Below are 11,371 nucleotides of genomic sequence, written 5' to 3' on the forward strand. Positions count from 1 at the left end.
TTTGGGTTCCTTAGGATATATCCCCAGGAGGGGAATCGCAGGGTCATAGGGTAGGTCCATTTCTAGCCTTCTGAGAGTTCTCCAAACTGTTCTCCACAGAGGTTGGACCAATTGACATTCCCACCAGCAGTGCAGGAGGGTTCCTTTGACCCCACACCCTCTCCAGCATTTGCTGCTGTTCCCTTTTCTGATGTATGACATTCTCACAGGAGTGAAGTGATATCTCATTGTTGTCTTGATTTGCATTTCTCTGACAATCAGAGACTTGGAGCATTTTTTCATGTGTTTCTCGGCCTTTTGGATCTCTTCTGTGGTGAATATTCTGTCCAAGTCCTCCCCCCATTTTTGGATGGGGTTATTTGTTGTCTTGTTGTTGAGTCTGGCAAGCTCTTTATATATGTTGGTTATTAAACTCTTATCTGATATATGGCATGTAAAGATCTTCTCCCATTCTGTGGGGGGTCTCTTGATTTGGGTAGTGGTTTCTTTTGCTGTGAAGAAGCTTTTTAATTTGGTGTAGTCCCATAGGTTTATACTTGCCTTAGTCTTCCTTGTAATTGGATTCGTTTCATTGAAAATGTCTTTAAAATTTATGCAGAAAAAAGTTCTGCCAATATTTTCCTCTAAGTATCTGATAGTTTGTGGTCTAACATCCAAGTCCTTGATCCACTTGGAATTTACTTTTGTATTTGGTTAAATACAGTGATTCAGTTTCATTCTTCTGCATGTTTCAACCCATTGTTTCCAACACCATTTGTTGAAGAGACTCTTCTTCCCCCATATAATAGTCTGGGCCCCTTTGTCAAAGATTAGATGTCCATAGGTGTGGGGCCTCATTTCTGGGCTCTCAATTCTATTCCACTGGTCAGTGTGTCTGTTCATGTTCCAGTACCAAGCAGTTTTGATGACAATGGCCCTATAATACAGTTTGAGATCTGGGAGTGTGATGCCTCCGGTTCTGTTCTTTTTTCTCAAGATCGTTTTGGCAATTCTAGGTCTTTTCTGGTTCCAGATAAACATTTGTAGCATTTTTTCTATTCTCCTAAAAAATGTGCTTGGGATCTTGATGGGGATAGCATTAAATTTGTAGATGGCTCTGGGTAATATATTCATTTTGATGATGTTAATTCTTCCAACCCATGAACATGGAATATCTTTCCACTTCTTTGTGTCTTTTTCAATTTCTTTGAGTAGTGACTCATAATTTTCAGTATACAAGTCTTTCACTTCTTTGGTTAGGTTTATTCCTAGATATTTTATTGTTTTTGTTGCTATAGAAAAAGGAACTGATTTCTGGATTTCAATTTCTTCTAACTTAGTGTTTGCATAGAGGAATGCCACTGACTTTTGAATGTTAATTTTATAGCCTGACACATTACTGTATTGCCTGATGATTTCCAAAAGCTTCTTGCTGGATTCCTTAGGTTTTTCCATGTATACTATCATGTCCTTGATTTCCTCTTTGACCCAGAAGTTGTTAAGAAGTGTACTGTTGAGCTTCCACATTTTGGCACTGTTACTAATCTTTTGTTGATTGTTAAATGTTAGTTTAATTCCACTGTGGTCTGAGAAGATGCTTGGGATGATTTCAGTGCTCTTGAATAGGCTGATGCTGTCTTTGTGGCCTAATATATGGTCTATCCTTGAGAATGATCCATGTGGATTTGAGTAAAATGTGTATTCCAGTTTCTTGGGATGAATGACTCTGAAAATGTCCAATAGTTCTAGTTTATCTATCTCTTCATTTAGCTCCCTTATGTCTTTACTGATTTTCTGCCTGGATGATCTGTCAAGTTGAGATAGTGGGGTGTTGAAGTCCCCTACTATGATTGTGTTACTGTTAATATATTGTTGTAGCTCTTTCAGTAGAAGTTTGATGTATTTAGATGGCTTCTCATTGGGTGCATAGATATTAATAATTGTTAAGTCCTCTTGATTGACTGATCCTCTGAGCATTAAGTAGTGTCCATTCCTATCTTTTTTAATCTTATCTATTTTAAAGTCTATCATGTCAGATATGAGAATAGCTGTTCCTGCCCTTTTTTGTGGGCCATTGGCTTGAATGATAGTTTTCCATCCTTTTACTTTAAGTCTGTGTTTGTCTTGTTGAGTTAGGTGAGTTTCCTGTAGACAACATATTGTTGGGTTGTGTTTTCTGATCCATCTTCCTACTCTGTGTCTTTTAATAGGTGAATTCAGGCCATTGACATTTATTGATATCAGAGATTGAAGATATTTTAACGCCATTCTTGTAGAGTTTTAGAGTGTTTTGATATATGTCCTATTTGTGGTGGTCTGACTGTTTATAGGAGACCTTTCAGAACTTCTTTCAGGGCAGGCTTGGTGATGGTTGCTTCCTTCAACTGTTGCTTGTCTGAGAAGGTTTTGATGCTTCCATCTAGTCTGAATGACAGTCTAGCAGGATATAGTATTCTTGGCTGAAAGCCTTTCTCATTGAGCACTCGATAGATATCTTGCCATTCTCTTCTGGCCTGTAGTGTTTGTATGGAGAAGTCTGCTGCTAATCTTATGGGTTTTCCTTTGTAGGTGACTCTTTGTTTTTCTCTTGCAGCCTTGAGGATCCTTTCTTTATCCTTATTCCTTTCCATTCTAAGTATGACATGTCTTGGTGTCTTTAGGTCTGGGTTAATTCTGTTTGGGACCCTCTGGGCTTCTTGAATCTTTATGTCTTTGGTGTTGTCTAGACTAGAGAAATTTTCAGCTATTATGGCCTGGAGAACGCTTTCTTCCTCCCCTTCTCTTTCTTCCTCTGGTAAGCCAATAATGCGTATATTGTTTCTTTTGAAGTCATCCCATAGGACTCTGTTGTTGTTTTCAGCATCTCTTAATCTCTTTTTGAGATCTCTTACTTCTTTTTTAGTTGTCTCTAATTCATCCTCAATCTTGCTAATTCTGTCTTCAGCCTCATTGATTCTATTCTCTCTGCCCTCTACTGCTTTCTGGAGTTCATCTATTTTGTTGCCCTGCTGTGATACTGTTTTAGCTTGTTCAGCTAGTTGCCTTCTTAGCTCAGCGATTTCAGCTTTCAGCTCTCTAATAACCATGAGATAATTAGAATTTTCTTCCATATTCTCATTTGTTGTTCCTGCATTTCTGATTACAATTTTTTCAAATTCTTTACTCACTCCTGTTATTATTTCCTTAGCTAATGTTTGGATGTTGAACTCGTTGTTTTGTGCTTCACCCTCTGGAGGACTTTTAGTTGGACTCTTGTCCTGGTTCGAGTCTCCAATATTTTTTCTTGTTGTTTTAACCATTTTAAATAAGTTAACAGTTTTTTCAATCCCTGAGTTGGAGTTCAGTGGTGTAAAAGCCTTTTTTTTTTCCCCTGTAGGCTATGGGAGCCTGAGGGCTTTTAAACTATCAATAGGCTTCTTAGCTTAATCACTGACTCCTGACCAAGAGATAAAGCAGGGTGTGGCAGAGATAATCCAGTGGTTATGCAAAGAGACTTTCACAGCCCCTCAGCTATGCCACTGAGGTATAGGTCTTCTGAGTTTCCCGGTTAGATCTCTGTACCCTGGTGTCCCTCCCTGTTGCTGCTCCAGATTCTGAGGGTAGTAGCAATGGAGACTCAGAGTTGTACTTGGTGAGTCTCTGGGGAGTCCTTTCCTCCCTTCAGCTGTCCCCTTGTTGGTGGAGCAGACTGAAGGTGGTGTCTCCACTGGCAAACTGTTGAACTGTTAGCAGTCACTTAATCTCTCCTTAGGCCCCTCTCTCCTCTCTGTCACCAGCCACGCGTGTTTGTACTCACGGGTGATTTACTGGGTTTCTGTGGTCATTCTAGTCCTGTCTTGTTTCGGTCCGGGTGGTCTCCTTTGGTATTCCTAGTTGATCCGGGAGAGGAGAGGAGAGGAGAGAAAGCGATCTGCTGCTCGTAGCTCCGCCTCTTTTTTTAAAAATATTTTTATTTATTTTATTTCTGAGAGAGATGCAGAGAGAGAGAGAGAAAGAGAAACACCAGAGCACTGCTTAGCTCTGGCTTATGGTGGTGCAGGGGATTGAACCTGGGATTTAGGAGCCTCAGGCATGAGAGTCTGTTTGCATAACCATTATGCTGTCTCCCCTGCCCGACTCCTTGTTTCTGTTTTCTTACACTTAGACCTGGGTTATGTGTCTTCAGTAGACACATCGTTGAAGCAATGCTGTATTCCTTTATTAAAAAAAAAAACACCTTATTTTTTATTAGTGATTTAATAATGACCAACAAGATTGTGGGACAAAAAGGATATAGTTTGATACAATTCCCACAGCCAGAGCACCATATCCATCCCCTCCACTGGAAGGTTCCCTAATCTTTATCCCTCTGGGAATATAGACCAAAAGTCTCTATGGGGTACAGAAGGTGGGAGGTCAGACTTCTGTAATTGCTTCTCTGCTGGACACAGGTATTGACAGGTGGATCCATACCCCCAGTCTGTTTCTGTCTTTCCCTAGTTGGGTAGGGTTCTGGGGAGGTGGGGTTCCAGGACACATTGATGAGGTACAACACTGTATTCATATTAAGTGGTACGTGGTCTTGATTTGTTCAGTTATTGATCATGTTCACTTGGTTAAAATGAAGTCTGTAACCAAGAGCTGGTTCTTTGAAAGGATAAATAAAATAGATAAACCACTGACTAGACCCACGGGGGAAAAAAAAAGAATGCTATGATAAAAACAATCAGGAATGAGAGAGATGAAATTACACCTAAAGACAGGGAGATCTAAAGAATCATTTGTGACTATTATGAACATCTCTGTGGGGATAAATTGGACAACCTATATGAGACGAATGCATTTCTAGAAGTATGCCACCTAGTGAGCCTCACCCAGGAGAAGTAGATAGCTTAAATAAGCCGGCCACTAGTACAGAAACTGAGACAAAAATCTTCCCAGGTCCAGACAGCTTTACTAATGAATGAACTGTATAAGACTTTCAAAGGAGAACTAACACCAATTCTCCTCAAACTCTTCCAGAAAATTGAATAGGGACAAGCAATCCCAAACATTTTTATGAGGCTAACATCACTCTTATCCCCAAAACAGGAAAGAACTCTACAAAAAAAAAAAAGAAAGAAAGAAGAGAAGAAAGAAAGAAAGAAAGAAGAGACAAAAGAAAAGAAAAGTGTAGACCTATATCCCTGTTGGACATAGAGAAAGACACCCTGAACATCTTAGCAAACTGAATCCCACATCATATCCAAAGAATACTTTACCAAGACTAAGTGAGAATCATCCCTGGGAAACAAGGATGGTTCAACATTCACAAGTCAATCAATGTAGTTCACCATATCAACAAAAAGAGAGAGAAAAATAACGAGGTCATATCCATTAATGCTGCAAAGACATTTGGCAGAATCCAACATCTATTTATGACAAAGACCCTCCAGAAATTTCAAATAGAAGGACAATTCCTAAACATAATAATGACCACTTATGACAAACCCACAACTAACACCATTCTCAGTGGGGAATAGCTGAAAGCTTTCTACTTAAAATTGGGAACTAGACAAGGATGTTCACTGTTAGGCAACATAGTCTTCAAGGTCCTCATCACTGCAATCAAACAAGAAAGAGATAGTAAAGTTAAATATATTGAAAAGGAAGAAATCGAGCTATCACTTTGCTGATTACATAATAATATACCTAGCAAACCCCAGACTCCACCAAAAAATTACTGGAAATAATAAGTTCAGTAAAGTAGCAGTTCACAAAATTAGCATACATAAATCTATGGCATTTCTGTATACAAGCAAGGAGTCAGAGTAAAAGTAAATAAAAGAGTTACAGAGAGAGAAACAGACCAGAGCACTGCTCAGCTCTATTTTTTTAAATTTCTTTATTGGGGAATTAATGTTTTACATTTGACAGTTTGTACATGCATAAAATTTCCCAGTTTTCCATATAACATCAGCTCTGGCTTATGGTGGTGCTGGAGACTGAACTTGGGGCCTCAGAGTCTCAGATGTGAAACTCTTTTGCAGAACCACTATGCTGTCTCCCTTGTCCTCAAAACTTCATTTATTAACAGTGTCTCACCACCAATATAACCATCAGAGATAATAGAAGGAACTGGGCTATAATGGGGAAGAGGGCAATATTTGGGAACTCTGTACTGCTCTTTAAAAAGAAGAAGAGTGGTCCAGGAGGTGGTGCAGTGATAAGGCTTTGGACTCTCAAGCATGAGGTCCTGGGTTCGATCCCCAGCAGCATATGTGCCAAAGTGATGTCTGGTTCTTTCTCTCCTATCTTTCTCATTAATAACTAAAATATTTTTTAAATTTTTAAAATTTATTTATTTTCCATTTTATTGCCCTTGTTGTTTAACATTGTTGTGGTTATTGATGTCATTGTTGTTGGATAGGACAGAGAGAAATGGAGAGGGAAGGGGAAGACAGAGAGGGGGAGAGAGAAAGAAACCTGCAGACCTGCCTCACCGCCTGTGAAGTGACTCCCCTGCAGGTGGGGAGCCGGGGGGCTTGACCCGGATCTTTATGCTGGTCCTTGCGCTTTGCTCCATATGCGCTTAACCCGCTGCGCCACCGCCCAACTCCCAATAAATAAATAAAATCTTTAATAAAATAAGAAGAAAGGGAGTTGGGCGGTAGTGCAGCGGGTTAAGCGCAGGCGGCGAAAAGTGAAAGGACTGGCATAAGGATCCCAGTTCGAGCCCCCGGCTCCCCACCTGCAAGGGAGTTGCTTCACAAGTGGTGAAGCAGGTCTGCAGATGTCTACCCACCCCTCGTCTTCCCCTTCTCTCTCCATTTTTCTCTGTCCTATCCAACAACAACGACATCAATAATAACTACAACAATAAAAAAATAACAAGGGCAACAAAAGGAAATAAATAAATTTTAAAAAAATAAAAGAAGAAGAAAGAGAAGGTGAAGAAAAAGAAGCATTTTAGGGGGTCAAGAGATGGTTCATTCTGTAGAGTGCTTATGTAGCCATGAGTGGACCCAGCATTGAGTTCCCAGCCAGCACGTGAGAGCAGCATTCAAAATAGTAGCTTCACAGGTGGTTGGGTGCTGCTGTGATGTCTCTGTCTGTCTCTCATTATTTAAAAATCATCTATCTATCCATTTTGGATGGAGACAGAGACACCTTCAGGACTGCTTCACTGCTTGTGAAGCTTTTCCTCCCCATCAAGTGGGGACCAGGTGCTTAAATCCAGGTCCTTGTACATTGCACCACCAGTTCTTTCTGTCTGCTCTTGTCTCATTTTTTTTTTTTTTGCCTCCAGAGTTATTGCTGGGATTTGGTGTCTGCCCTATGAATCCACCGCTCCTGGTGGCCATTTTTTTTGATAGAACGGAGAGAAATTGAGAGAGGGAGGGGAAGATAGGGAGAGAGACAGAGACACACCTACAGACCTGTTTCACCACTTGTGAAGTGACCCCCTCCCCCCTGCAGGTGGGGAGTTGGGTGCTCAAACTGGGATTTTTTCACTGGTCCTTGTGCTGCATACTATGTGCGCTTAACCTGGTATGTCACCGCCCAGCCCCCTTCTTTTTCAATATTTATGTATTTATTTATTGTCACCAGGGTTATCACGGGCTTGGTGCCAACACTAGGAATCCATCACTACTGATGGCCATTTTTTCTTTTTATTTTATTAGATAGGACAGAGAGAAATTGAGAGGGGTGTGGGAGATAGAAAGAGAAATGTACACACCTTTTGAACTGCTTCGCCACTAGTGAAGCCTCTCCCCACCTGCAGGTGGGGAGCGGGAGCTAAAACTCAAGTCATTGCTCACATCATTACCTTGCTACCTGTCTCTCATTTCTTTTTTTTAATTTTTATTTATAAAAAGGAAATACTGACAAAAACCATAGGATAAGAGGGGTACAACTTCATACAATTCCCACCACCAGAACTCCATATCCTAGCCCCTCCCCTGACAGCTTTCGTGTTCTTTATCCCTCTGGGAGTATGGACCAAGAGACATTATAAGGTGCAGAAGGTGGAAGGTGTCTGGCATCTATAATTGCTTCCCCTCTGAACATGGGCATTGACAGGTCGATCCATACTCCGAGCCTATCTCTCTCTTTCCCTAGTGAGGTGGGGCTCTGGGAGAGTGGGGCTCCAGGACATATTGGTGGGGTCGTCTACCCAGGAAAGTCCAATTGGCATCATGTTAGCATCTGGAAGCTGGTGGCTGAAAAAAGAGTTAACATATGAAGCCAAACAAATAGTTGACTAATCATGAACCTAAAGACTAGAATAGTTCAGATGAAAAGTTGGAGTGGGGTCTTTGTTTTGTAGATAGTAGGCCTATTTTAATTATATTCAAAAGGGCCCATGACTCTTTTTTTTTTTCCCTAACTTGACATCTGATATGCAGGTGGATCCAAGTTATTGACTGGGGAGATGATGTCATGGCTGGAAAAAGGACCAGAAAGCTGGATCAGGGAAGAGAGTAGCTCCCAAATATGGAAAGGTGTGTAAATACTGTTGACTTTAAACCCCATCGATTTGATCTGATCTGGGGCCCATTTTCAGCTTAGGAGCCTATGTGACCTCTGCATCCCTGTAGATCTGAGCTCACATTCTGTGGTCCAAGCTGAAACGTTCCAAGCTGCCCCAATTTCAGGACCCATCTTCCTCAGGTGGAACGTAGAGTATGTTGTCCACCCTTCAGAGAATGGAACATTCTCTACCATTGTTGGTCCACATTGAGGGCAGGGTCCTATGGGGTCCTATGGGGGTCTATTGTGTTGTTCCTGATAGAGATGATTGGTAACAATGGAGAGAGGGATTTATTTGAGGTCTAGGCCCATCATGTCTGTTTGGAAATCTCAGGACTCCCCAGCTGTATCTCATTTCTTATCTGGGGAAAAAAAGTCAAGTCTTCTGGGAGTGGTGGAATCCTGCAGATAACTCCTGTGAAGCCCTGGCAGCAAAAAATAAGAAAAATAGTATTTTAAGGAGGATGGAGGGAGTTGGGTGGTAGCGTAGTGGCACAAAGTGCAAAGACCGGTGGAAGGAATCTGGTTCGAGCCCCAGGCTCCCCACCTGCAGGGGAGTTGCTTCATAAGCGGTGAGGCAGGTCTGCAGGTGTCTATCTTTCTCTCCCCCTCTGTCTTCCCCTCCTCTCTCCATTGCTCTCTGTCCTGTCCAACAACAATGGCATCAATAACAATAATAACTACAACAATAAAAACAACAAGGGCAACAAAAGTTAATAAATGAATGCTTTGAAATTTTTTTTTTAAGAAAAGGAGGCTGGAGGTAGGGCCGTGGCACACCTGGTTAAGCGCACACATTACCTCGTGCAAGGACCTGGGTTTGAGCCCCCATACCCCACTTGCAGGTGTGAGTCTTCATGAGTGATAAAGCAGGCCTGAAGATGTCTGTCTTTCTCACTCCCTGCCTCCGCCTATAAAAACTAAAAAGAAACTGCAACTAATAAGCCAAGGAATCGACATATATTAGGTGCGTGTACTGTTTCTAAAAACCACAAACTAAGAATGATAAATTATCAATATAGTTTAGTATTTGCTAATTTTACTACACTCTTTTGTTATGTATATGTAGGGAAGTCATAGGGATTATAAATTCAATTTGAGTAAAGTTTAAAACCATATATTTTATGATAAAGGGCCTTTAACTTAAGATGGCCAAAGCACTGATATTATATATTTGCTGTAAAGAGAATTATAAGAATTTTATTTTTCTGATATTAAAGTTACTTAATAAAGACTTGTTTCCATTAACTTGAAAAAAAAAAAACTAAAAAGAAGAAGGGGTATGTGTAGTGATCCACCTGGTGGTGGAACTGAACTTGGAACCTCATGCTTGTAACAATCCACTGAGCCACCTTCTTCTTGCTTCTGACTCCCTGGGAAGATCCCTTGTGAAGTGTGATGCCACTACTTGGGCGCACCGCCCTCCTAAGCACCCTGAGTGTCTCTCTCCACTTGATTTCAGTTGCATGTCCTAACCCTTCTGCTTCTCTGCTCCTCTGCTCTTGTGGCTGTTGAGTTCAGCCCTGCAAGCCCGCTGCCTACCTGGAGGCAGTGTGTCTGTTTCCCTGGGGTAGAGCAGGCTAACTAAAGTACACATGTGGGCCAAGGAGGACCCTTGCCCAGGATACCCGGTGGGGAGGGACTCTGGAGGTCAGGGCAGCAGACTGCTGGAGTGTCTTTCTCAGTAGAGAGCGATCAGTCTCCTCCTCCAAGAAGCCCTCCTTGAACAGCTGGGAAAACCAGCCACAAGCACCCTGCTGTGTGCCTGGTGCTTTGAGGGGTTTGGAGTCAGACAGGAGGGCCTTTTGCCCAGCTGTCTGTTTTCTGAGGTCCCTGTCCTAACCAGCCCAGGGAGAAGTCCACCAGTTGGCCAGGTGCAGCTGGCGCTAGCTAAGCCCCGTGACCAGGTCATGTGACTCAACCCCCAGGCCCTCACCCCGGCTCAGATTTCTCTTTGCTGAGACCCCGCCTTCTCCAGCCACTCCCCTGCTCACCCGGCTTGGCTGCACCAGAAGCTGTCTTCCAAGCCCTGTGCAGGTAGGGTTGGGGCCAGTTTAGGACTCTGGGTTTAGGCCATGGCTGGGTTCCCGGCTCCCCTCTCTTTTCTGGACCAGTCGCTGCACCCTGCAATGTGTTTAAGGAAAGATGTGGTTCTGGCTGCTGCTTCCCTCTTTCTTTTTAGTATTTTACTTTATTTATTTTCTTTAATGAAAGAGAGATGCAGGCAGAAAAACGCTGAGAAGGAGACCAGAGCACTGCTCAGCTCTGGCTGATGGCGGTGCTGGGGATTGAATCTGGCACCTCAGAACCTCAGGCATGAAAGTCTCTTTGCATGACCGTTATGCTGTCTCCCCAGCCCTCTTTTTAAGGTTTTATGTATTAATTCCTTGAGAGAGAGAGACACCAAAGCACTCACTGCTTTGTCTTATTCGGAGGCAGGGATGGAACCTGGGGCCTCGAGCTTGCAAGGACTGTGCTCTACCTGCCCAGCTGCCTCCCTGGCTATTTTTGCTGCTGCGTTTTTAAGGGCTAATTGTTAGACTATTAACAAATAAAAATTGTTCATGTGAAAGATCCCAGGTTTAATCCATAATATCAGAGCTGAGCAGTGCTCTGGTCTCTTTCATCAAAGCAAACAATACAATTAGAGAGTGTATCTGTACTAGTCATTTAAAAATATATTTTTATATTTAACCTTTTGTTTATTTTATTTATTTAACCTTTTTTTGCCCGTATTGTTGTTGTAGTTATTATTATTATTATAAATATTTATTTTATTTATTTATTCCCTTTTGTTGCCCTTGTTGTTTTATTGTTGTAGTTATTATTGTTGTTGTCGTTGTTGGATAGGACAGAGAGAAATGGAGAGAGGAGGGGAAGACAGAGAGGAGGAGAGAAA

The sequence above is a fragment of the Erinaceus europaeus genome, chromosome 7 (genome assembly GCF_950295315.1).
Source record: "Erinaceus europaeus chromosome 7, mEriEur2.1, whole genome shotgun sequence".
NCBI lineage: Eukaryota > Metazoa > Chordata > Mammalia > Eulipotyphla > Erinaceidae > Erinaceus > Erinaceus europaeus.